The sequence below is a fragment of the Ursus americanus genome, chromosome 21 (genome assembly GCF_024610735.1).
Source record: "Ursus americanus isolate L20-20 chromosome 21, mUrsAme1.1.p, whole genome shotgun sequence".
Classification (NCBI taxonomy): Eukaryota; Metazoa; Chordata; class Mammalia; order Carnivora; family Ursidae; genus Ursus; species Ursus americanus.
The window spans coordinates 37139015-37166968 of NC_142147.1; positions in this window are offsets into that span (position 1 = coordinate 37139015).

Consider the following 27954-nt stretch of genomic DNA (forward strand, 5'->3'; position numbering starts at 1 on the left):
AAAAAAAAAAAAAAAAAGCAGCCAAAAACAAACAAAAAACAGCCGAAGTCAACATTTGTGGTTGCTCAAGACAAAAAAAGTGGCATACTTGCATCCAAAGGTTTTTCCGGGACTGCCACTGGTTATATGATGAAATCAAGGGGAAAGCAAAGGGATCTTCTGCTTGCCTTGGCAGTGGCCATCCCCGCCTCCTGTCCCTCTGACCGGGATCATCCCTGTCACCTGTCACGGTGCCGTTGCTGTGCTGACGGAGGCTCGGCGGCCATGTGAGGACCAGCAGCCCGGTGCCCTGAGCGATCGCGTAGCCTGGCTCGGCGAACCCGGGAGCCAGCCTCCAGGCAGGCCGACCCCGCTGAGCTCCAGGCAGGCGCTCCGATGCCCTTCAGCTGTGCACACCCTGCTTCCGGCTTCAACGTTTCCATCCTTCAGCGGAATCCAGGGATAAATCTCAGGAATGTTGTACTGTCGAATGCTGGTTAGAAGCAGAGTCTTCCTGCCACCAGATTCCTCCAGCTATCATTCTGCCCAGTGAACAAGGGAGGGGCGGCTCCCGGGCCTGGATCCACTCCTGCAGGAGAGCTCTGGACCTCCGAGAAAGTCAGAAGCAGAAGGTACCTTCAGGGGCTCAGAGAGACTCCTAAGTTTCCTTTGACTTAAAATCTCTACTTTCCCTTCCTTTTACAAAATGGAGTGAAACAGTCATGTAACAGGTCCTATGTGGGTAGATTTTGGAATGCTCAGTGACAGAACGCGCCGGGATAGCCAGCTGACGTCAAGAATTTCCTGCTCTCTTCAAGACTTCTCGCGGGGTTCTGCTTATTCCTGTCTGCGCAAAGGGACAAGGGAGTCTATGACACGTTGCCCACAAAGCGAATGGCACCCAAAGGTAGCCACATGCAAGAGGGACACCATGTCAAGGGCTGGGCTCACTGCCGGGGACAGGGGGCTGGCCGCCACAGAGCAGTGAGGAGCTGGAGAAGCGAAGTCTGAAATCAGCCTGCACCCAAAGGAGTTCGCAGGCTACTTGTGGAAATGAAACCGAAGCCTATAAATCATGCTGCTACCTGAGACCGTGAATGATAAAGTCAACATACATGGTGGAAAGGAAGCGAGGGTTAGGAGGAGGGTGGAACGGAGCTGGGTCTTGAACGCAGGGGAGAGTCTGACAGTGTTTTACAGCTTCATCCAAAAAAGGCAGGTAGCAAGGATTTCTTCTTGCTCTTGGTGTCTTTTTCTCTAATCAGTTAAAAATTCCACTCTCATCGAAGTCTGACGGTGTTTGGAAGGGCCCCCAAACAAAAGCAAGTCGTCTTAGCTGCACCAAGTCACAGCCTTCTGGAGACCTAGCCTGGGGTTCCTCTCCCGCTTGTCCTTGTTATTACTCAGAGGAACGATTGCCCGGTCTTCTGAGTCGGGAACTACTTAAAATAAAATGACTGTGTTTTATATGATGAATTTAATTCTTTTCTAATGAATTTTATCAGACTGCTCTTCTTAGCACAATATTGCAATGCAGCAGTGCCGGACTATTTTCTAGCATAAGAAAATAAATTAATTTAGGATTTTTTAATCACATTAAAACAATATTAAAACCCCAGCGTGCTTTTTGTTAGCCCCTCTCCCGGAGCACACGGCGCAGTCTCCACGGCGGCCCAGCCGCGGAATGCGCTGGGCTCTGTCTCCCAACGCCCCGCGCACCGGGACTTGGGGGACCGCTGGCTGTCCGTATTTTTGTCTGTACAACTGGAAGAGGAAGGTTAGCGTCTTGAAGCACAGTCTCCAGAGTCAGAAGGTGTCATTCCCGTCTCGGCAGGGACGCAATAATACATCTGCTCTCTGGTCTGTGACACTCGCCGCCTTCCCCGGTCGGTCCCTGGACAGCGACGCCTGTCATCTCGTGATGAGGCTCTACAGAAAGCCGGGCTCACCCCTGACACGGCGGAAATGACTCGGGGCTTCCGAGGCAGTGTCATTCAGTGCCCTGCACGTGCAGGGCCTCGTTCTGACGTCCCTAACTCGAGGAAGCGGGCCCCTGTCACATGGGGTCTGTGCCAACCGGGGACACTGCCGCGGAGGCTCAAGGGGGTGGGCACCCCACGTCACTGGGTCCTCTGAAGGCTTTCTTGCCCCTGAGCGTGTCTGCTTTGCAAAGCCTCCCTCCCCTGGACTTGGTTCAGTTAGTCTGTGGTCGGCCCTTCCCCAGCGAGAGCCAGCGGGGGAAATAGCTCCTCAGAAGCACCATACAGATGGGCGCAATGCTAGCATTAAAAAAGCCAGAAAGAAGGGGCGCCTGGGTGGCTTAGTCGGTGAAGCATCTGCCTTTGGCTCAGGTCATGATCCCAGGGTCCTGGGATCGAGCCCCACATTGGGCTCCCTGCTCAGCAGGGAGTCTCCTTCTCCCTCTGCCTCCATGCTCTCTCTCAAGTAAATAGATAAAATATTAAAAAAACAAAAAACAAAAAAGAGGCAGAAAGAAGGTATCCAAACCACACTCATGTGGCATGGCTTGGTCACCATGGGCAGACCCGACCCCCAAACCCAGTCATGTTCTGGAAAGTAGAAGGCATATACAGGACTGAGTGGCCAAGAGCACAGGATGGGTGCCAGACAGGTTCCAGCTGGACTAAAATGTCCAGGAAGTGACTGAAACTCCCCAGGCTTCAGTCTTCTTGTGGGTAGGAGATCAGAACCTGTCTCAAAGAGCTCCAAAGTCCACAGGCAATGAGGTTGCAGGGATATCATAAGAAAGCATTAATGTCCAAGGCGGCCCGCGATAGACCCTGGCTAGTCACCACCCTCGCAGCTTCCATGAGACTTCCCTCTCTGAGTCTTCTTTCTGCCTCATGGGAACCTCTTTCTTGGTCTATGTTGCTGGCTCTCCTTCTCTGCCTGCCCGCCTTGGGCTCCTGGGGACTCAGTCTTGGCACCTCGTCTCCTGGGACATTTCATCCTTTGTTAGAGATTCCACACCACTTTTGTGTGTGTTGGGGGGGGGGGGTTTCTCAGACACGGACCTGCAGCCCCTTTTCTCCTCCAGAATTTCTTTCCGAAGTTTCTATTGGAGTTCTCCGCTTGGACGTTTCACAACATCAAACCTAGGAGTTCTCCTTGATCCCTCCCTTTCCTCAGTGTACGCCTCCAATCCGCCAGCAAGCCTTGCCAAGTCTGTCTCCAAATAAATCAAGAATCCCCCTTTCCTTCCATCTTCGCCCTTCTATTGTGGGGCCATTATCTCATACCTGGGCAATGTTATCAGATCTGCGAGGCCTCCCTCCAAACCACATTATACCCTTGAGTGACAGTGAGCTCCTAAAGTTATAAAAAGGACCATATATTCTCCTAACACCTTTCGATGGCTTCCCATCCCCTTTTGATTAAACCCCAAGCTCCCCTGGCCATAAAGCCCAGAGTGATCAGGTCCCTACCTGACCCATGACCTTGTCTCTCAGGCTCTGCTCCAACCATATGGGCCTTCTCTCTGATGGTTAAACACTGCCAGCATTTGATACCTCAGAGCCTTGGAATATGGAATTCTCACTGCCTGGAATAATTGATAAGGTCTCCCATCAACACACACACACACACACGCATGCACACATACGCACACGCACGCACATGCACAAAGCTTTGTATGGCCAACTCCTTCTCATTCTTTAGATCTCAAATGTCTTGTTCTCAAAAAGGCACCTTATGACCATCCACTCAAAAATGGCTTATTCTTGGTCTTTTACTTACTTCTTAGCGGTTATTAAAAACCGTATGCATTCAATTTCTTCCTCTTTTATTTTTTGTCTGATTCTCCCACCAAACTGAGAACTCCAAGCAGTCAGACACCCTATCTGTCCTGTTCACTCCTTCGTCTCTTCTGGGGACTACAGTGCCCAGACCATAGAGGAGGGTCGGGATGTATTTCTGGAATGCATGAACGAATGGAAAAATGTAGAGAGAGAGATCAAATGCATAACATTTGGCCTGGTTTTTGGTAAGTGCATTTGTAAACAGTTTTCACTCTAAACAGAACAGGTTTCTTGTGTCCGGGCAGCCATGCCCTAGGTGTGCCTGTTACGGATGTTGCAACCATAGTGTCAAGGAAATCTCATTTTACCAATTGCACAGGGATTATTCAGGGATTTTTTATGCTAGATAAGCTCGTCTGAGCTCTTGGGCAAAGGTAAAGGTGATGCGTGCAAGGGTGGTCCACAGAATGAGCGCTTGGCCTCCTCTTTCTGAAGACTAGAGTCAGATTCTGTCCTTGCCCTCACCCCATTTGGTACAGAGGTGTGTGTGTGTGTGTGTGTGTGTGTGTGTGTGTGTGTGTGTAAGCGTGCGTGCACATGCATGGGTCGTGATCTTCTTAGATAGATTCTCGGTGATTTCATAAAGCCCCATCTATATACCTCCTTCGAAAAGGACATAGATAACAAATCTAAGAGATTTGCTCACAAATGATAGTAACAGGACAGGGTCACTCTGCTTCTCAATGGAATGATCACTGGCATTTTCTCTGTGGAGACCTGTAGATCTGAGTGCTTTTGAAGAGAAACGAGGTGGCAGGAAGACCCGCACGATACTGATACCATCACCCAAGTGTTCCTTGCAAGAAGGACTGCGTTCTGGAGCAGGCCCCTTTGTGAGAGGCGCTGTCTGACTGTTTTACCTAAGAATTGTCTCAACGAAGCTATTTTATTTTATTTTATTTTATTTTATTTTATTTTATTTTATTTTTCTAAAGATTTTATTTATTCGACAGAGATAGAGACAGCCAGCAAGAGAGGGAACACAGCAGGGGAGTGGGAGAGGAAGAAGCAGGCTCATAGCGGAGGAGCCTGATGTGGGGCTCGATCCCAGAACGCCGGGATCATGCCCTGAGCCGAAGGCCGACGCTTAACCACTGTGCCACCCAGGCGCCCCTCAATGAAGCGATTTTAATGTTGGTAACCCCACGTCAGACGGATTTCTCTCCATCTTTCCATCTCCTTGGTTTTTTAGTAGTGAAAAATATATGTATCATATCACCCTGGGGATTCTGATGTTAAAATATATAAATGAAAGAAATTGACTCTGGGCCTAAAACTAAATATATAATGCAATAATAACTGATAAACTAATAAATATCTATCCCCCTTATATTTCAAGATTTCCCAAAGATATCTGAAGAGCACTTAATTGTTACTGAGTAATCAATTATTCAATTAACCTTCTTCTCATTGAATATATATTTGATACAACTTTTTGAAGCTTCAGCTTTAAAAGGTTCCTATCGATTGAAAGTTTCAAGGCCATATGGCCTGAGTATTGGATTTGTGCCGTCATGATTGACAGTGGAGGCTCGTAATCACATGCAAAAGTTTCAGATGGTGTGAGTTTCAGTGATGAGGCTACGATGGTGGCGCTCCTTTTGCAGATACGTAGATTTACGTGCACGTGTTTGTAGATTGCATATGCGGAATCTCTGATTCACGCAAGCTCTCCTGCAGCCCTGTGCATACACACACGGAGCCTGCTTCATTTAGTAAAAACGTTGACCAAATACTAGGCCCCACTCCAGACGTGAGCCCACTGTTCCGAAGAATAACTGCATCATCTCCGAGGCCACCTGGTGATTCAGTGATTCGAATTTCGAATTTCGGAAGACTTCTATTTAAATAAGATAAGAGGCTAGCAATGCTCTCAAATGCAAAAATTAAATTGCATGAAGCCTGGACTTGCAAGTTGAAAAAAAAAATCCTTTCAATGCCAGGGAAATCTTTTCTGCCCTGTTTTGTCCTATTTTGCTCTTCTAGAACCTTCTTAGGCAACTTTAGGTTTCTAAGAGCTAGCGCCGATGGTTTCTCTTGATTTACTCTTTCTCCTGATGAGAGTTGTATGCGTGAGTGTGTGGAAGCAAACAGTGGCCGTGGTATTCTTGCATGAAGGGAGTCAGTAGCTACAAAGCAAATGGTCAAGAAATCTTTAGAGTGTGTTGCTCGGGCCGAGGATGAGCCTGGTATGATGGGTTCCAAACCCATCCTTGGAAGTATGGAGTCCTGTAAACACGATGGCACACATGGGTGCAAACTTTCTGGAAACCGAGGAAGAAACATGGATCGAACAGACAGAAAACGTGCATTTCCGTCAATTCGGCCAATTCCAGTTCTAGGAACCCAAAGAAAATGATCTGACACGGGGGGACATATTCTTCTAAAGGATACTCATCAACACATCCTCTGTAAGGGGGGAAACTTAGAAAGCAAGCTATATGCCCACGAATCAGGATAAAATTAAACAAATGAGGTGTCTCCACTCGAAGGAACACCGTGTAGCCATAAAATTATACTGCAGAGGAATAATTAATGATATGGCGAAATATTGACAGTACCTATAACATTTAGTGAAACGCTGTATTTGAAGCATAAATTTTGTAAAAACGTATTATGTAGTTACCCACAGGAAAAAAGAAAAAGAGGAATGAATTTACATTCAGAACGCCCAGGGGTCATTCCCAGGTATTGAGATGATGGGAGGACATTAGTCATTCTGTCTTTATGCTTTTCTTTATTTTCCAAATCTCCTATATATTTTAATAACCAAGCCGGGAAGATCTTGAAATTAGCATAGTTTAGTAGCTCAGAGCTTAAATGATTGGATGCACCAAACTTTCTTGAAAATGTCTTGTGATTCCAGGCTCTCTCTCGACTCCACCTGGCGCCCCGACTCCGAGCCTGCCCGCCGCCCCTCTCCCTGCTGCCCGTTGACAGAAGCCACAACGCCCGAGCCGTGGGTGCTGGGATGGGCCCCCCCAGAACACAGTCGTAATCAAGATATTAGCAAAGAGTTTCTGTCCTGGAAAATACCACAAACAGGCTCGGTTTGACCTCCTTAACACAGGAGCACTCTAGTAATGTGCGCCTAATGATTTTTTACATTAAGCCCCAGCTTGTGTTGGGCCCTTGTGAGGCACAGTAATTTAAGAACAGTCATTTTGCACATTCCGATCCCATTATGTTACATTGTTACTGAATAAAGACTGGTATTATGTTGCTCCCATAAAGGGCAGAAGTGGCCTGAATTTTATCTGCTGAACGAATCAATCTGGATTATGTCAGCTGAAAAGAATTGCAGACTGCAGTGTCTGCTGCAGATGGGGGGTGGGGGGGATCTTTTTTTTTTTAATGTATCTGTTAGTTCTGAATACATGAGCTAAGATAATACCTTGTGGTGACTGAAAAGTAGTTTTTCCCTCTTATTTTTCAACGAGGAGTGTACCAATTATCATTTCAACATAACGTATTAGGGGATCAATTGGGAACTGCAAGCCATTTCCCCATGTTAATACCGCGCTGTCTTTAAGCCTCCCTGATGGCCGGTAGAGCTGTGGGAAAAAGATGCAGCAAATAATGAGGAAGGGAGAGGGTGGGGCTTGGCAAGGGATGTGAACAATTCATCAGCAACTCAACAAGGATGATGGAAAAAATAAGTCCTCCCTAAAGAAAAAGGGAAAAAAAAATTTTTTTTTCTTTCTCTCTCTCTCTCTCTTTTTCTTTTTCTTTTCTTTTCTTCGTTTCCCCCAGTGGTTGGGGGGTGGAGGATGCATTTAACCCACCTTTGTCCTGCCTCTCCATGAGCTGATTTTAAACTTCCTGAAATCAGCCAGTGCTTCCCTTTGAAATGGATAGTGCACATTTAAACAGTGGGCATTCTGTAGCAATCAGTTTAAGAAAACAGTGTCTAATTTCCTGTCCGTTCGTGCAAATTTCTTAGCATGTGGTATAGTGTCATTTAATATCGAAATACAGTAATGCTCTGCTTTGACTTAGGAAAATGCGGACAAATCCTCTGCGTGAAATAATTTGTGTGATCTTTGAACTGACCATGAATAAAATCAAACTCTGGCTATGCACCCTTATTTCTATGGTAGAGAAAACCTTTGAAGCCCAAAACGCTTCAGGATATGGTGTATGTATCCAGTAAGTTGCTTAAAATAACATAACTCTGTTGCATTTTATAAGTTCCCCCACACTCCTGCAGCCACCATTATGCAACCCCTTCCAAATATTTACCTTAGAAATGAATAGGCTTTTCTAATATTATTGTGCTCAGAGTTGCTAAATTTCCATTCAGCAGACCTAATTCCGCCATCTGCAAAGTTCTAGATTTTATAATACTTATAAGCTGTTTCTAATCTATTTTTACTGCCTTGTTCTGTCCTGAAATGTCAAAGAGTGCAGAATAGGTCTTGGAATTAACATGACAGTTAAGAAACTTGGCAAGGTTTTACAGCAGATTGTGACATTAACAAAATACAAAGGAGAATGGTGAAATTAACATTAATGTATGCTTGCAGACACTATAAAAATCTATATGTCCATGATCAGGGAATTAAAAAATAGGCATGTTTTTAGGATGATGCTATTAAAGACAGATCTTTACTATGAAAAGAAATTTCCATATGAAAAGCAACTTACTAAAAGTAATGCCGTAATCCTCTCTCCGGAATGAACAACAGGTTTATGGTCCTAGGTCAAGTAGGCATATGGCTGTCTCCGGTTGCCAATTTTTTTTTTTTTTTTCCAGGCTTCTTTAATCTGTGATAAAACTGCTTTGAAAGCACTAATAGCATTTTTTCACAGCTGTGAAGGAGATCATATGATCGATGTACCTAGAAGGGAGATCATTTGTTTAGATTCATAGATTGAAAAAATAAATCACTTAAAGCCCACTTTTAATGTCATCATGGGAAGGTTTCAAACAGGGCTATCTGAAGGAATTCATCTCTCTCTCTCCCTCTCTCTCAGCAGCTGCCAGAGTCCACTGGTCCTGCTTATTCCTTGGTGATGGTAGTTTGTACGTTATAATAAACCTGACCTTGAGCTGCCGTTGTAGGAACGCTCTGTGTTTTAGGAACGTGGAGTCTCAGCCTTTGAATCATGCTGGGTTGCTTTCTAGAAGATGGGGCGGGGGTGTGCAGACTCTGATCCGATCCCTGGGCCCAGATCTCCGGCTGCACTCCGTGTGATCTGAGGCCAGTTGCTTAACTTCTCTGAGTTTCACATGTCTCATCTAAAAATGAGAAGAATAAAAATTCCTCCATCATCGGTGTTTGCCTTAGAACAGTGTATGTATATGTGTATGTAGTTCCTGGTCTCATAGTAACTTGGATTTACGCAGATGTTGTTGTTTTATCGAAGAGTGGGAAAACTCAGTGAGTAGGGGGTGGTGGGAATAAAATCTGGGTCTTTGAACACGCTCTGCTCCCTGGGGAGCCGGTGTGGCTGCATCAAAGAGGGTGCTCTGTTATAAAAATCTCTGATCCTATGTGTGGTCTTGACATCTCCCGGCTAGGAGTGCTGAGCCCCAAGGCTGCTGGCCCAGTCCTTGGGCCTGGCAGCTTCTCATTTCGGCAGTCCGGGCCTCCCTTTATCTATCTGTGAACAGGGCACATAGTGCCTCCTGAATGTTCTGTGAGAACAAGAAAGAAATTTAATTAATAGGAAACGTTTTGGATGTAAAAAACCATATCCAACAAAAAAATTAGAGAAAGTTTTAAAAAACAACAAGCAGTAATGCATTATTTTAATAGCCGCCCTGCAGACCTTTCTTTCCCTGGTGCTTTCTGCAGGCAGCGAGATGGGGGCCAGTGGAGGGAGCTCAGGCCAGGTCTGGTCCGGGAGGAACCCCCATTCTGCCTGCCCACCCCAGGCCCCAGGCTCAGGCTTGGAGTTTCTCCAGGGGGTACCCCCGCTGGTACAGGTCTCCCGGAGGTGGGTCTTGGAGATCGTGGCTGTTCAAAGGCTGTGGGGCTGGCCCAGGAAGGGGCACCACAGGGTAAACTCTGGGTCTCATCTGGAGACTCTTTCTTTTGCTGAAAGGCATTTCCACGTCCATGGCAGGCCTGAGGTACCAAGCCAGGTTGCCTCCAGCGGGACAAGGGCACTCCTGCAAAGTTGGTGGGGAAGTCAGCAGCAGAGTGCAGAACTTTGGGGCCCAGGTCTTGGAGGGAATCTGGGAGCAAGCTCATTCACTTGAGGTCAGAGGGCTGAGGGAAGGAGGGATCACTGGCCAGGGACAGGGGACATGCCACAGACATCATGTATGTGAGCATTCACTAAGTCACCTTATGAGTGTCTCAGGGAGATACTGTGTGCAGACCCAGCCCCTCCCCATAGCAGGTGCGGGCCTGTGTACCGCTCCATCCCATAATCACGAAGGACGGACAACGGACACCTCAGCTTCTTCATATCCTTGATGCCTCAGGTAGCGCAGGCCCCCTGTTGTTGGGTTCTTTCTCAGGTCAGGGGCTAAATGTGCTGGGCATCCTTCTCCTCTTCATCCCTACCCCCCTCTCTCCTGGTGGTCTCCTGATGCAGGCTGGCACCGGCTGCTCTCACCTCCTTCCACCAGCAGATGGCGCCCTCTACATAACAATGAGACCCACATTTCTGTTCAGCCTAAAATCAAAGTGGCTCTGCTCCCTTTGGGCACTGAGCATTCTGAACAGTACAGAGGCTGCGGGTGGGTGTTCTAGGAAGAGCCCTGTGTCTGGGGTGGGGTGTGGGGCACAGAGTCCCCAGGAGCTCACACCTGGGATGAGGGAGAGCTGGAGATGTCACTGGTCTGGTCCGCTGCCTCAGAGCTGGGGCCCAGGGACATTTTAATTTTTCCATTGGGGGAAAAAAAAAAAGACTTGCCTGCATTCGAAATCCAAAATAGTTAACAGAGCATCACAGGCTATCTAGACTCATGTGCTGTGAGCACAAGGGGCAGGATACTGGGGCCCTTTGTCTCCCTGGGGAGCACCCCTGCTCTTGGATCTGCCCACTTCTTTCCAGGCTGCAGCCTATCCTATGAGTTGGGGACTTCACATCGAAACTTACCCTGTGAGTGCCTTGCAAGCTCATAGCAGCATTTATCGGATGCTTGCTGTGTGTTCCAGGCCCCCCCTTCCCCCCACCCCACCAGAATTGGGCACTTGCCCCACATTCGCTTACTTACACCTTGGGACAGGTGTCATTACCCCCATTTCATGGCAGGGAAACTGAGGTCCAGAGGAGCTGCTGCTGTTGGTAGCAGAGCAGGGACTTGGGTGCAGGTTGGCCTCTGTTGAAAGGTGGGCTCATGGCACAGAAGGGTGCACCCAGGCTGTGGGGACTCCTCTCTCACCTTGAGGGGCTCTCCGCCTGGCTTTTCTGCCCGGGGGTCCATCAGCCCAGGAGGCCTGGCTCGTGCCGAAGCAGCCTGCCTGGGCAGGTGGCTGGTTCAGAGACCTCAGATGGCAAAGCAACGCCCCCAACCCCGGCCCCCCCCACCAAGCCTGGATTCAAGGGTAATTGAAGTAATTGACAAAGACTGTATGTAAAACAATGTGAAAAGACTCGCTTTTGGTTAGTTTTTGTTTTTGTTTTCAATAAGAAGAAATAAGGTAATCTCACATTTTCAGGTTCCCAGGCTAGATGAATGCCTAGCTGCTCTGAAGGCCTGGAGCGTGCTGGGTTTTCTTAGATGCAGAGTGGGGCTCGAGCACCTAGCAACCCACGCGATATGACGGTGGCAGGCGAACAGAGTAACAGGAGGCCCGTGGATAACTGTTATTATCCTAGCATCCTCTGGCGTGCTGGGAACTATGCTTTGGGCTTCTCATACATGGGTTTATTTTATCCTCAAACCCAGCAAAGAATGAATTATTATCACTCTTATTTCACAACTGGGGAAATGCAGGCCCAGAGAGGTTAAGTAACTTGTCTAAGGTCACACAGCTGATCATCAGTAGAGTCAGATTTGAAACCAGGTCCTCCGGGCACCATCATTTCGAGGCATTTCATTTAAATGAGCATGTGATTGGTTTCCGAAATGACTGCAGCTACCGGATGCCTCTTGGATGTTAAACGTAATATTAGAAAAAGAATCAGTTGAATTCTTTGGTTCACAGTAATGGTCTTGGCCACATTTTCTCTCTTTCCAGGAAAAATGTTTTTGCAAAATTAGAACGTTTGCCCTAAAGATTCTCTCCCATGCTTTGCTGAGTCCCCCTAGAGGGGCTGTCCTGACCTTGAATGAAGATCTGAGTAGCTCTCCTGGGGAGAACAGGGCTTGACTCTCCTTTTGCCTACAGATGGTTCCTGCATCCCCGGGCCAATCATGGATCCCTTCTAGACTTTTCTTCCCAATGTGCTGCATAACCCTGGCCCCAATCAGTCTATAGTCACTTCTTGATGTGTGTGGGTGTGGGAGCCCCTCCTGAGGAGGGCCCAGGGGGCTTCCATCCAAGACCCGAGGGTCCAGGGCGGGGGGGTCTGAGGACAAACCCCTGGTAGCATGGCATCCAGGCCCCAGTCGGGATGGGCCGGCCCATGTTCCTTGTGTGAGGGTTCACCTAAATCTGTGTTGGGGCCTGGAGGCCAGCTCCAGCCTCTCTCTGCCCAGCCTCTTACTGCTGACGCTATTCATAGGCTCTGTGTGGGTCCCTGATAAGTGGAATCTCAGCTGGCACAAGAGGGAGCAGCGGGGGGTGGGGGTACCCCAGTTCCTAACCAATGAGGAAGCCCTAAGCTGCTGTCGTCATGGGGGCTGTCAGCATGCCCACCAGTCTACTTCCTCCATGCCTGTGCCTTGCTGGTGCAACATGCAAGATACCTCGGGATCTTCCATTTAATTAAGAGAAGGATCCCCCAGCCCTACCGAGGAGCTCTACTGTGGGCTCTGGGTGGGCAGTAGGAGAGGTGATGTGTGTGTGTGTGTGTGGGGGGGGACCTTATTTGCCTAGGGCATCGTCACCATGGCATTCCATGGCCTCGGGTTATGGCCGTGGCCAGAGGCTTCTCAGAGCCAAGCTAGATCACTCCAGGGCTGGGGGTGGAAGCCCAGCAGGAGCAGGGCCCGGAATGTTCTGCCGAGGTGATGGCCAAGGTGGCAGGGGCATCCTATCTTGTTCTGGAGGGGAAATGACTCTATCAACAATTATGGGAAGTGCCTTTTGTCTGGTGGGTCCCCCCATTTCTGTTCCTCACTCAGTGTCCCAAACTGGGTATCCAGCCAGCTGAGTGGTGCAGGTGTGTTCTGAGGACCCCTGGAGACTGTGGACAACTCCTAGTCCCTTGCCTGAGAAAGGGCCCGCCCACATGGCTCAGACCTCCTCTCTGCGGGAGGCTGCCTGTCCGTGGTTGGCGTCCCCTAGGACAGCCTCAGTGTCCCGCTTGGCCGGAGAAAGGAGGGACAGGACCCTTGAGGGACCTGGGCTGGAGGCACCTGCCAGGGCAGTCAGGCGTCCCAGACGGGCCTCCGGCTCCCCCAGCTCAGACCCGGAGCGCTGGGAACCCCGGACGGCCACAAGAGGGCGCCCGAGGCTCGCAGAAGGCCCAGGCTCCCTTTATAACCCTGCAAGGTGAGGGGGTTGTGTGGGGTGCATGGCTTCAATGGACAAGGGTCCTGGTTCATCGTTCCTGGGGCACTGGAAAAACTTGCAGGTGTAAAATTGTTCCGCTCCTGAGAAAATTAGAGGAGAGAAGGCCTCAGGTTTGCAATTATGGATTCACGGAGACAATGTGCGTTTTTGGATCACCTCCCCTGTGCAAAGCTTGAGGGTACACTTCGGACAAGACGAAGTTGTTCCTTCCCCTCACAGGGGACCTATGCCCGGATCTGAGTCGGCCTGCTCTGCCCTGCCCTCGCCTGGGCTCTGGCTTGGACCGAGAGCCCTCAGGGTGGGAGACCAGACCCACAGCTGGCCTCCCTGGAGGCGCCCGTGTCTTCCTGGGATAAGGATGGAGTGCTTCTCAGGATGAGTGTGAGGCAGGGGAGGAGGGAGGCGAGCAGGTGCTCCGGGGGCAGGCTGTCTGGGCTCATTCACAGCAGGAAGAGCTACTGCATTGCTTGGGGGCGCAGGATTCTGTCTGTAAAGTTGGCACAATCACAACTCTTGCTGCGGCCGAGGTAGGCATGTGGCTCTTCCCCCGGTGTCCTGCACACCGTAAGCACTTCTCGACACAGGCTAGGATTGCTGTCATCAGAATTGTCATTCTAGGCCCTGCCAGGGGAATTTTGGGAGGTCCCGGGGGCGGGCAGTGGCTAATGTGCTGTTCACGGTAAGGCCAGAAGCGAGCTTTGTTCTCAAGGAACATCTTCCCTGAGCTGCCTCGTGAAATCGTATCACAGGGACCAAGGCCTTCCCTGGGGGGAGATTTCTGGAGTGGCTTCTGGTTCGGGCCCTGAATGCTGGAGCCACTGTGGGTCCAGCCCCACCGGCATGTGAACGTAAGGAGGCAACATCAACCTGTTCTCCTCGAGAAGCTTGGCTGCAGGTGCTGGTGCTTAGAAGTTGGGTGGGAGTAGTCAAGGGAGTCCTGCTTTTCTATCCTCCGCCCTTCTTCCGCATCAGACCCACGTTACTATGCCCAAACATCCCGGATAGTACCCCAAATATAATATTTTATACAATAATGCATGGGTTTGGAATAGTACAATTCACTACATAAACCAGATGCTAAAAGAATTTTGACGGCTGGCCTGGTCATCAAGTTATATTTAGGACATTATTTCTATAGAAAGGAGCATATTAAGAGCCATGTAGAAATCAGGGTCAAAGCTGAGAGATACAGGCCCCCAAATCCTCCTTATTCGCAGTGATCTTTTAGTCTTGGTTCTGAGCTCCGAATTTGAGAACCTGTTAGCACAACTGGAGGTTTAGGAGAAGCTCCGGGTTAAAACAAGCAAGCAAGAAGACAAACAAACAAAACCCACTACCGCGTTTTGCTTCTGCGACCAGTTGACCCGGTTTTCTGCTTGGATGTTTGCAGGGTCAGACCTGAGACGTGGATTGTTTTCTCGGGAGAAGCTCTCAGAAAGTATGGGGCGGGGTGGGGACGTGATTCAGGGAAGACAGGAGCCAAGACAGGGGAATTCCAGAGCCGGGTCCTGCTGTGGGAAATGGGGTCTCAGTCCCACTGGGAGTCCCACCAGAGACCCATGTGAAGCGTGTCCCAGGGCTGCCAATGAGGCGGAAGGAAGTTGGCATGTTTATAAACCAACCTTCCTCCTTGCTTGGTTGAGTGAACACGCCGGCACTTTGAGCCAATGTGATCCCGTGGCTGGACACCCCTCAGAGACCCTGGAAACATTGGGCACATGTGGGAACGATCTGCTGGGGTGTCCTCTCCACCCCCACCTCCCCACCCAGTATGTGGACATGTGAGAACGTAACTTCTGGAGCCTCCATTTCCTTGTCTGCGAAGCCAGCAGTTCCCGTTCTCCCGGGACCCTTCCAGGATGACATGTGTGACCTGATGATAGACAGGAGTGGACGCTGAGCTTGGGGCTGGAGCTTTGGAAGCACTGCCTGACCCCACTTTGCTGGGTGGGCTTCCTGTTCAGACTCAAGGACTCCCCTTTTGGTTCATTCTCAAATCGTGGTTCTCCTCTTTCTGGGACATTTTAGATGGCCCACCCTGGGCTCCTGAACCCATCCGAAGCCTCGTCTTTCGTATCCTACTTGAATTCTACTCTTGCAGCCTGGTCTCCTGCACCCTGGGACCCCTGGGGGACCGGCTCCCCTGCTACCAACACAGCGCCACCGCCCCTGCTGCCCAGGCAGGTCCCAAATAAAACGGACGCTAGAGCAGACTCTCCAGCCCGCCGCAGCAATCCCTTCCTCCTTGTGGCACCGTGGCCGAGGCTCTGTGCCCCTGCCCCCGCCTCTGGGAGCGCAGCCCCCCCACCACCACCCAGTGCTACGGCCTGACCAGTGCAAACGCGCCTCCCGATTTCAGGGTCCCCATGTTTATGGCTAAACTATTGCCGATGACCGCCACGTAGCCCTTTCTCCTACGTTGTCATTTTATGTTAATTGAATGCTCGCGTTAATCTAATAGAGTCAGATTTATGTTGGGTTGTGTAGCACGTCATATTTTAATCAATACACATCCCAACATTTAGATGGACAGATGGGAAAACCTGCTTCATCTCTGCACTTGGGTTCCATCAGCTGTCAATAATTCCTAATTTGAATCCTTCAGACAGTCCGATTTATGGGTTTGAGTATATTGCATTCATCACAGAAATTAACTTTTGGGGGAAATGATGTGAAAGGTCACACAGCATCTTGAAGAGGCAGATACTGTGTTTCAGAGATGAAGCGCTCTGAGATATTCATCCTGGAGCGGCGGCAGGCCGGGTGGCCGCGGGAGGTTGGACGGGGGTCTGGGTGTGGACCACCATTACGGGCGGCACTCCTCATTGCAAACGGCATCTCTCGGTCAAGGAAGGCCCCTTGGAGTAGTGCAGCCGTGGCTCTGGGGGTTGCTGTCCCAGAAGCTAGGTGGTCGGGCCCGCTGGGGATGGAGAGGGCGTGGGTACGGAGTGTCAGGCAAAAGCAGGTGCTGTGGAATTCTGCTCGCTCTCTGCTCCTCGCAGTGGGGTCTCCGGAAGCCAAGCCTGGGTTACAGATTCAAGTGCCCGGGGTTTATCTGTGGTGTGGACTGATGGCATGCCTGGAAGGGAAGGAAGCCAACGAAGCGTGCTTTATCAAGCCCCCTGGGCGCCTGGAGCTTTGAGGGACTCCGGGGCCAATGTGGAACACTCCTCAGAGTTACCCCAGCGTAGAGGGGTTGCATTTGCAAACTGCTGCCACTATTGGTTGAGCACCCGTTTGGGGGGCGTTGACTTTCAGCCGGTTGGCCAAGCATGACTCTGCAGCCAGGAAAAGAGTCAACAAAAGCCTGAGGGAAGTGTCCATGCTTGAAAGAGGCAGCTGTTGGCATTTGGACACGAGGGACAAGGGGACCGGGCAGCCACTCTCAGAGATGGTCCCTCCAGTCAGACTCAGGGTCCAGGAGGAGAATGACTGGTGGCTGGGTTTTTTTTTTTTTTTTAAGATTTTATTTACTTATTTATTTATTTATTTATTTATTTATTTATTTATTTGACAGAGAGAGGCAGCTAGAGAGGGAGCACAAGAAGGGGCAGAGGGAGAGGGAGAAGCAGCTTTCCCGCTGAGCAGGGAACCTGATGCAGGGCTCGATCCCAGGACCCTGGGATCATGACCTGAGCCCAAGGCAGGTGCTTAACGACTGAGCCACCCCGGCGCCCCAGTGATTCATGGCTGCTTGAGCAGACCACATGGGCAGGATGGGCCCCACTGCCCACCTTCCAGTCTTGCCAAACCTTTCCCCCCTAAGAAACTTGCAGCTGCAGGTGGCTGGGAGGCTCTGCTGTCAGGGCTCCCCGAGAGGCACAGGTAACAGTCCAAAGCCTCAGGGTGGGGGGAGGTGCTCAGTTCCCTTCCTATTTTATGACTTTAATTCCTGTAGCTATCCAAATGGTGTTACCTATTGATGTAGGAATCTTCCCACCCACCTCTGGGGAACTGGATATGTCATTGAGACTCAGGGCCCCAGTAGACACCTGCGGAGGGAATCATGTGAGGACCACCAGTAACTCATCTTCATTTTTACAGTGTGGATAGGCAAATGGATTCACCCTTGAGTTTGCTGACGCAAGCATTTGTGCTGCAATGAGCTTGGAGCTCCTCCTGAGTGACCCAAAGCAGGTTTCCATCATCTGGTGGCTAGTGACAGAAAGTCATGCAGAGGGACATCTGGTAGACCCAGGCGGAGCTGGGCACCTTGTTGTCAGTGTTCTCTGCTTGAGACTTCCGTTTGTTGCCACTTTATTTTCAGAGGCAAGGCAGCGAATGCCCACTCTGGCACCCAGAGGAAGGATGGAACACTGGTTGACTTCTCTGGTCTAGCTATCTGCACCCAGACGAGGTGCCTTCAGGACCGTAGAGTTGAGAGCCGTCTGTGAGCTTCTCCCAGGAAACTGGTGTTCAGTAGTGAGCGCTAGCACAAACATACACTTGCTTTTAAACTCCAACCACTGAGAAACTCATAACACGCAGGGTCTTTGGACATAGTCCATTCCGGGTGTTCATAAGAAATGATTTCCTTGTCTCTACTGTGCCTTGATATGAATGTGAACCCTTGTGTATGGGATTTTATGCTTGCTGAATGGGATCGCATGGCAGCCTGTGGATATGTAAATTATGTGGCTTTCACTCTGCAAGTTCACTGTCTGCGCCCTGTGCTGGGAAGTCACATGCCCACCAGGACAGGGGAGCCTTTCCTTCGACGGCGTTCTTTGGGAACATATCTGTATTTGCAAAAATCCATTATAACCCCATTGTTGTTGGAGATGCAGTTAATAAATGAAGGTAGCACAAAATATGATTTTAAATCAGTTTAATAAAATTATTCAAGTAGATTTTAAATCATTTTTACAGTTGATTTAACATTTGTGACTGGTTTATAGATTATGATATAGGACGGTGTTTGCATCTTTGCAATTTTATTCCAATTTAGAAACAGTACAAATATTAATTTTTGCTTCAATAATGGAGCCTTTGAGAATTAAACTTGTCTTTTCTCAACACATACTTTATGAAAATGATTTTAATATGATTTTTAATATATTTTTGAGGAACTTCTTGGAGGAAAACCCTTTGAACAAGGACCTAAATGGAACTATCTTCTCAAAAGTTTCTTTTGAGACAAAGGTGAAGCAATAGTTTCTAAGGAACTGGGTTTGTTTATGGGTAAATGACCTGATGCTTTCTCTACAACTGAAGAAAGTTCTGAAGCTTCCAGAAATGGTTTCTTAGGTATTAAGAGAACAAATTAAAGTAAACTTTGGTTTGTGCTCAGTGGGTTGCTGTGATCACTTGGGGGCAGGGTGAGGCTGGACCTACCGGGAAACTGGACACCTGCTGGGCGCTCGGGGGGGAACTTGGGGTTCGCGGACCCGGTTCCTAACTGCGTGGTTACCTCGGTTACCTAACGACTGTCTACCCCTCCGTCTGGTCTGGGTTTAATGGTTGTGGTGGCAACAGCCAGGTGACTGACACACAAGTGCATCTACAAAGCAAATCGCAGCTGCAAGGACAGGACGGCGGCCACCCACCTCCCTGGCTACGTTGGGCCACGCTCCACTGTTCATCCTGCTTGTGCGCCGGGCTCCGGCCACGGCTCGCTCCAAGGTCTTGGGGAGGGCATCCGCAGCTGTCCATGGTGGGACAGGGCTCCCGGGCTAGAGTCTTGGTAGGAATGACTTCCCGGGGAGTAGGAAAAGCAGCAGCATAGCCACCTGCCGTGGGGCCGTCTGGGTCTGACCCTTGGAAAGCACAGAGAGAGTTGAACTGCGCCTTTTGGGGACTGACCATGCCTGAAGAGATGGAGATAACCATGGGCTCCCATTGTTCATGAATTGTCTCCTCTGGCACCAAAAATCCCTTTTAAATGGCCTCTAAGAACTCCAGCACACAGCCGAGATCCCAGGGTGTAAGACCACCCTTTCTTGTGTGGGGGGATCTGGTGAGTCCTGGGGGGGGCCTCTGCCCAGGAACGCCAAGGGCTCGGAAAGGAATGAGGTCTTCGTGTCCTCTCTACTTGGGATCCCAGGAGCAGGGGTCTCTGACAGGCACAGGTGGCCCTCAGGGGTGACCCTCCATCCCCAATTCCCTTCCCCGGGAGTGGACGAGGCAGAGTGTAGACTCCTCCCTGACCCAGGGGAGAGCATCTGAAGATTGAGCGTCCAATGGGAGTTTATATTTAAGAAAGGAGATGTACCTAGAGGGCTGCAGGTGAGAAATCAGATGGTGAGAACATGAACAGGGCCTCTAGAAATAATCCACGATTGCAAAGAGAAGGAGGGTTAGAAGTTGTCTTCAGAGGCCCTTGGGAAGTCCCGTGACGATCCACAGCTTTCTTCCCCAAACGGCTGGGCCAGTTTACGGTAACTGGTGAGAAAAGCTTGCGGCATGGGGGGGCGGGGCCAGCCCCGGGGGCTCAGGGACCCTGGCAGGGGTCGGGAGGCTCATGATCTGCAAGGTCTTCCTCTCAAGACCTCCTATGACATTGGCCCAAGCCAGCCGAGCTGAAAGGAAGGGTGGTCCAGCCCCTGACTCTGGCCTGAGGGAGAGATGCAGGCAAGGCTGAGGTCCCAACTGGCCCATCATACACGGCGTCACCTCCCAGGACTAGCCAGTCCCAGCTGAGGGTTCAGCTGGGAGCACTGGTGACAGGCACTGTGGGAACTTGAGACAAGAGGAAGGCAGGGGCTTTTCAAACAGCCAGTCCCGAGCAGGGTTGCCGCCCCAGCCTCTGCACTCGCTGCTGGGCCCCAGGGACCAGGCGGTGGCGCCCATGCAGACGGCAGGGAACCTCTCCCCCGGCCAGCTGACTCTTCTGCTCAGGAGGCTGGGAAACATAGACAGATGGGATGATGTTTCAGTACCAGAGCCTCTGGTGGGCCTCACAGGGCCTAGGGCAGCCCGCACCTCACTAGCTTCTCCTGGGTTCCTGGGAACAACTTGTTGCCCCCCCCAAACCACCCTCCCTGACCCCTGCCCTTACTGCTTCAGGGTTACTTTTGCTTTCTGTCGACTAGCAATCTGTCAATGAAATCATCAGTCAGAAAGAAAGGGAGGAGCATTTTGTGGCCAGGACAACTCCCTCTCCAGCACAGAGCCAGCCGGGGTAGGAGCCACTGCTTCTGGTGGCAACAGGTGCATCACCCTTCCCTGCGGAAGAGAGGCAGAGAGGCCGCCGAGCCCTGAGTCCCGCCGGCCGCATATCTGCACCGATTGGTTCAGTAGCAGCTCAGGATTCCCTTTATCCGGGCACCAGCCTGAGTTTTTATTTTTGAAAGTTAATCCATCCATGAGGGGATCATCAATAGCTCCTTCCTCTTAACCGCGGTTCCACAGTCATCTCTGAACAGAGGGCAGTTTCAGTGCCTGCAGCGAGATTATGGAGACGAGGCCCAGGGCAGCAAAGGCAGGAGAGAAGAGGTACAGAGCACATGTGTTCTTGGCAGGAACAAGACCTGCTGGTCTGGCATCAAGACCCCTTTGGGGTGTGGGTCACCAGCACCAGCATCAGGACCAAAGCCCACGAAGTGCCCGAGGGGACCTGAGGGTCAGAAGCTGCCCCCGGGGACCTCTTTGGAGCATCCTTCCTGCAAAGCGGAGGCCGCCTGGGGTGTTGGGGACAAGGCCTTGGTGTGGGGCAGCAGGGACGGGACAGGTGGGGCTCAGTAGGAAGGTTCAGGCAGGTGTGTGCTGGCTCCCAGCAGTCTGCAGACTTGATCAGCTTGGCCCCCGCAGAGCCTCTGCAGGCCTGGAATTAGTAGTTAACATTTAAAACTCAAGGGATTTCACATCAAAATCTGCATTTCTGACTCCTCTGGAAAATTTAGAAGACTTGAAACCCTTGGCCTGTTTTTCTGCAAGGCCGTGGTTAGCCCTGAGCTGGGTGGCTGCTGTCCCTTAGACAGGACTGGGGTCTCAGCGGGTCCCCAGGCCCCACCTTCTGGCCCATGTCAGGAGCTGGAGTTACTTGCTTGGTGGACAGGCCAGCAAATTTCTGGCCACTGGTTTATCTGGGCTTGGTTGACCCATTGCCCTATCTCCACTGAGCATTCTGGCTAAGGCCAAGGGCAGTGGGAGGAGGCAGGGAGGGGCGGGGGCACAGGACAGCGCTGGGGTGGATGGCATGGCCAGAGAGGGGTCCGAGAAAACCCTGGCAGGTCTGGGAGGCCAGAGAGGATACTCCTGGCTCCTCTGTCATAACAAGAGCAGAAAAGGAAGAGGCAGGGACGCATCCACAGACTGCCCTCCTCCAACTTGTCCGTCTGACGATCATCGTGAAATACCCACCCCCACCCCAAGCGCAGCTCCACTTCCCCCAAACATGTACGTTTCCCAAGCTCTGCAACTTTTCCAAACCCCAGGGGAAGCCTTGCTTGATCTGGGATCCCTCGTGGATAGGCAAACTCTGTTTTGGGGATTGAGCCCCATGGAGTGGGCAGCACGGTCAGTACTGTTTTCTTGGGGTAAAGTAACCTAGAAGGGTCTTGATTCTCCAGGCTGCAGGCAAACCTGTTCAAGATGCTGACATGCAGGTATGAATAAACTGGCAGCTGTGCCAGAAGGACTGCCTGTATGCTGAGACGCATCCAAGAGGGCTTCCTGGAGGAGGGAACATCTGGGCTGGCAAGGTGGGGGCATCCCTAGCAGAAAGCACAAGGGAAGAGAGAGCTCTTGGCACAAAGCACAGGAAATCCTTTCTTCATGACCCTGGACTGCTTTTCCTGCAATGCTAGCTTGGAAGCTCCCTGGGGCCAAAGGTCTTTCCTCCCAGCTTTTAGGTCAACACCCCACCCAGCCCACCAGCCCCGCAGATACCGGTGGCCCTGAATTCTTTCTGTTCTCCTTCCTTGCCAGTTGTCACGATCTGGATTCCAGGAAGCCAGCCTGCAGCCTGGTTTATGAGGCGGGGAGACTGGTGCAAACCGGCCTCATTTGATGGGTCCTAATTACTGAGGAACAGCGGCGGCTCCATTCCCCGGTCCATTTCCACGCTCTGGTCTCTGGGCACCCCCTCACCCACCCCATGGCATCTCTGCCTGTGAGAGAGAATAACACCTCCGGAGCCTGTGAGGGTGTCAGCCCAGCCAACGTGGGATGCAACAGACGCTAATTGTGTCCCCAAGGAGGTTCCCTGAAGTTGGGGTCACTCCACTGTGTCTTTCTTAAGTGATTTGTGCATAATCGACGGTGCAAAAGGGAAGGAAGAAGGCAGGGCAGCCTTGGCAAGGCAAGGAGGCAGGGAGAGGAGAGAGGCCTCTGCCTCTGGGAGAGAACAGAGGGAGGGGCTTGAGGGCCACCTGGGCAGAAAAGCTGCCTCTTCAAGTCCCTAAACCTTTATCTCTTGAGTCTCAATCCCAGCTCCCGAGCCCCCAGAGTTTTTGGGTTTGCACATGACCGTCCCCAGTTGCCCCCGATGTAAACCCACTGTGTGCCGAGGACGCGAGCCCAGGTGTGCGTTTCCCCCAGGTGCGAGTGACAGATGAAGAGGAATAGGAGATGTACTATTGGAATTGATTTCTCTCCCGAAATATACATCCGTGCGGGCTGTGCACGCACACAGAGTACAGTACAATTCACACACGCACGCACAACCAGCCGCATCGAGATTCTTGGTAAAGGACCAGCTCGCAGATGAAGCTGGCAGAGGGATCCGGTTCAGACATGACACCCATTTCTTTGGAACGATGCCTTCCCCACCCCCATCCCCAGGAGCAAACGTGCCAAGTGGGCAGAGCATTAAGTAACACTGGGAGGGGGCACCTGGGGTCTGGGGTCTGCAAAGATGGGGGTCAGTTCTTCCTTGCTCCCCTGTCTGCCTCCCCTCAGGCTCCTAGAGGAAGAATGGTTTGGGGGGGGTGGGTCGGCGGGGGTGGTACCCTCTTTCCCTGGCCGCCACCACCCGGGCAGCCCCTGCAGCCCCTGAGATGCCCTCTCCCCAGGGGCTGAAAGAATCACCTGTCTCTTTTTGGCACCGACACCCTCCTGAATGCCATGAGAAACTGGTGACCTTCACTCTGGTCTCCATGACGACAAGATGGTATATGTTTAATTAGTTCAGGCTTATTTTAGGACCAATTTTCTTTTATTTTAGGGCAATGCGAGCTATGATAACTGTAAGCATGTTTACGAGGCGCGCGAGGCTTAGCTGAAATGTGCCAACAATTCTAGTCAAACAGATGGTGACCCCTGATTCAACTTGCCCTCTCATTCAATTATTCAGCTGTATTTAATTTTCCTCGGGGTGACTCACGTGCCATGCTGCCGCCTGTCCTCTAGGTGGCACGAGAGACCACCTTTAAGGCTGCAATAAAAGGTTGAAAGCCAAGTCTCTGGGAATTTTCCCAGCCTGGCCTTGGCTGGAGAAGAGGATAATGAATTTCAGCACTGGAACAATAGTTTCTGCCTAATATCAAATGATGTGAAAGGGTGGAGAAGAATTGGGTCAAATTGTATGTGATTTGGCCATGAGCTCTAAGTAATCTCCATTCTAATAAGAAATTTGAAAGACCTTCCAGGCTTAATATCCACCCAAATAATTTGTTTGGAGTTCAAGGAGTATTACAGCGTTAGAGCCCTTTTTTTTTTTTTTTAATAATTGTGGAAATGTTCTGTTTTCATTTTGAAAACCTCTGCTATTTAATTTCTAGTGGCTGCCAGCCCACCTAGTCTGGGACCAGGAGGCAAAGCTAAGTGGACTTTCTGCTCATTTCTTCTCCATGTTTTCTACCCGCCTTTCCTCCTGTCAATACTTAGCACTGAGAATTGGAACCCAAATGTCCCTGGAAAGGGGAAAGGAATTGCTCCGCTAAATATCTTTTCAAAGATACCATCTTCCTAATGAAAGAACCGGAGAAGCAGGTGGTCACAAGCCATGACCACCACAGACTGGTGGTTGATTTTCTAGAACCTTTGGAAGACGAAAAAAAAAACACCAAAAAACCCACTCAGTTGTCGCCTTACCCCGCTGCAGCCTGTCGCATAACTCCTTCCACAGGAGGGGGCTGTGTCTTTGGACTCATGCGGCTAAGATTTCCTGTCAATGGACATAGCTCGGGTAATTAGAGCAACGTGGAAACCATGCTTTTATTTCTACCTCATTCAACTTAAGAATTCATACCTTTAACAGTGTTCTTGTTTTTTTTTTTTTTTTTTTTTGGAATACAGTAACACTATCTTGTAGCATATGACGTATATATTTTTCCCCTAAGAATGTCTGACTCCAGAAATCCTCTTGAAACGTTGTATATCTTCCCTGTCCTGCCCTGGATCAGACCACAAATAAAGGAACCATGTGTTGAACCAAGACCAAGCGGGATCCACACGTGCATGAAAGTATCGATGCACAGACCGCTTCCAAAGACAATAAATCGAATTTCCATGGATTAATGGAGGAGGTTTCGGTAAATATGTTCATTCTACCTGGACACGCTCAGTGCTTGTTTCCGCTTCGGGACGACATCGTGGCACTGGAGAGGTTAAAGCCGCACGCACGAACTGTATTCCTGGGACTTCGTGTTTAAAGGCTTGGCTCTGGCTGGCTTTCAGGCGTTGGTCCATCCAGCTGTGGCTTGGTTCAGTCGGTTCGCATGAAAGTCTCTGCACGTAAACTCAGAAATCTTTAGTTGGGGCGAGGGAGAGGGTTGCTGCTCTTCATGGGATGACCTCATAGGGGCTGATTGATGGGGTAGGAGAGCCCTGTGCAGCAGCCGAGACCTGACCTCACTGACCAGCAGAGCAGTCCTCGCCCAGCCTGGGGGGGGGGGGCAGATGCTGTTGCACCCTATTTATGTCGGGGACACTTAAACTTGGCCTCCGGGGGCCAGTTTTGGTTTTGGTGCTGCTTCTAGGGGGTTACATGTGGATATAGGACGGGTCTCAAATAAGGCTACTCGGGCCACACCCATTGATTTTATTTGCCCTCTGATTAGCCCACCAGCTCGGACTCAATTTACCCCCCTGGTACTTGCAGAGCCCTCTTCTTGGTGCACTTAGATTGCTTTGTGGGGGAGCTTCTCCAGGTCCTCAGAAAGAGTTGGTTAAAAGCCCAAAGAGGAAGGAGTACCTCCCATCTGATCCCCGGGGCCGCTGGGCTCCTGGCTCTGATGATGGGCCCTGCACCTCGGTTTCCCATGCTTCACCCCTCTCCCCCAGGGATGGGACGACAGCGAGATGGGCGCTTTGGAACGAGCCTCTTGGAAGCGCCGTCACCTGCCCTCACTGCCACCCCATCTGAGCTGCTGAAGATGGCAGTTGGGCAGAGAAGTCCTGGACATCTGGGGGCTCTTCCGACTGAGGAGTGTTTTTATTTGTGTGTGTCGGGTATGTGCGCACACACTTACATACGTGAGACTCCCGGCCGCTTTGTAGGGACATCAAACTCTAGGCTCCCCATCCGGTTTGGCTCTTTGCTAACAGGCACTTGCAGCGGCCTGGAGAGCACATCAAGGTAGAGAGGGCAGGCGGCCAGGAGGGGCGAGGCGGGCAGCACACACACTAGTCAAGTTAGGGTTGGAAAACGCAAATGTGGGCAAAATCGCGGCTTGCCTGGACCTCCAGCTTCAGTCTGGGATTTGTACATATGACATAACCAGTCACTACCGTGTCGCAGAGTCAAGAACCGGCTCGGTGGAAATGCAGCCCAGGGAAAGGGGTGCCACCCAGGCAGCACAGCCCGTGACCTCCATCGCCGGCCGGGGCCCTGTCACCCCCGCCACCTGCCCCACGGTCCTGCCATTTCGCTGAGTTCCCAAGTTACTCTGCCTCCCGGAGCATCATTTGTTTTTCTTTGTTCGGAAGACACGTTACAAGAGCATTTGCGTGAGGCCATCTGTATCTTTACAAAGAAATAATGGGGCAGGGTGGGGAGTGTGCGGGTATTCAAGCCCCCCGGCCTGTGGCCCTTGGCTGGCCAGAGAAAGTTTCTCCGTGCTGGCATTCCTGATCCCCGGGTCCACAACTTGCCTCCCGGTTCCCTCTCCCATTTCCCCAGCCTCTGCATTTCCTCCTGCTGGTTCCTCCCCTCCTCGCATTACTCCCTGGCTGGTGGACTTCTGGAAGACCATTTCGGGAGGGAGCGTGAGCTGTCTCCAGCAGCCCATCTTGAAGCCTCCCCCCCAACTCCCAGGAAACCCGCCCCCCTTCTATTTATATATATATATATATATATATATATATATATATATATTTTTTTTTTTTTTTTTTGCAAAGGGCCAACTCTTTCATTTTCCTGAAGGTGGCAGTGAAAGAAAAAAAATGACTGCCTTTGAAGATTTAGGAATTTTATTACAAAACAGATGGAGCAGCGAGAGTCCCCGTTGTCCCCGGGTGCCCAGGAGCGCTGACAATGGAAGCCACAGCCCCACAAAGTGGTGTCCACCTGGGGCCGGCGGCCTCCCCCGGGCAGCGGGGCACCGTCGCGCACCGGCCCCGGCGCTAAGTGACCGGCGACTCCGCCAGCCAGCCTCCTGCTTCTCCCCTCTTAGTCCCTCCCCAGGATAATTGAGGATCGTAATGCTGGGGAAGGAGCGCGGCGGCTCCCGCGGGCTGTCAGGTATCTGCTCCTGTCTTCATGTCATCCGTCAGCATTGAGCCCCTCTGTCATCTCTCCTCAGCCTTCAGCGTCGCGCTCTCTCATCGTGTTCATTATCTCGGCTCAGACCGGCCCTCCCCGCTCCCCCCGTCCAGTAAATGCATCTTTGTGCAACTCTCAGTCTCCGATTATGAATCAATGATCATGTGGTGTAAGAGAGATAGATGGCTTTTACTTCCATCTTGTCTCCCCTAATTGTAAAATATTAGTTACATTACACTGTGTCTTTTGATTAATGGAACTTATTTGGAGTAGCCTATCCGAACCCTCCCCCTTCTAAAGTCCTCCACTGACTTTTGAGAATTGAGTGATTTCACTTAAAGCAGACAAATAGGCCCTTCAGCGAGGAGATAGTGAGGCTGTGATACTGTGGGCAAGACAGGCTCCGCAGACCGAGTGGTGGATTCCGGAGAAAGGCTTTCCACCGGCCGGGCAAACAGTGGGCTGCTAATACATGCCGGCTCGGGAACTTTCTGCTCTTCTTCATTTCACCCCCTTTTTGGCAGCCCGAGCCCAGCTCACTGACTTGCAAAACAGGATGTGAAACAAAATTGAATTAAAATTAAATAAATTGCAGATTGCCACATTCCCACATTTGGCTTGCGAGGAGCCAGTCAAATGTGAACTTTGATGAATTTGAGCTCTCGCGACGCCGGGCTCCCTTCTCCGGGCACAGGGCAGCCTCTCAAAGGAGCGTTCTGGCACCCACATCTGACCCGTGGAGAGGATTGTCCTTTAATGCAGAATCTATCTTCTTGGGCATTATTAACTTAAGTATGTCCGTTGATAAAGTCCTTGCCATACAAAAGGGAAGTCGGCGGCTAGATCCCTTGTTATCACTGTCTATCTTTCAGTGTAAATTCAAGGACATACTTTCAACCTATCAGCTCAATTAAGAAGGTCTATTTACTGTCCATGTGTATAATGTTTATATCTCAGGGAGATGGGAAGATTGACTTCATAAACTCAAAAA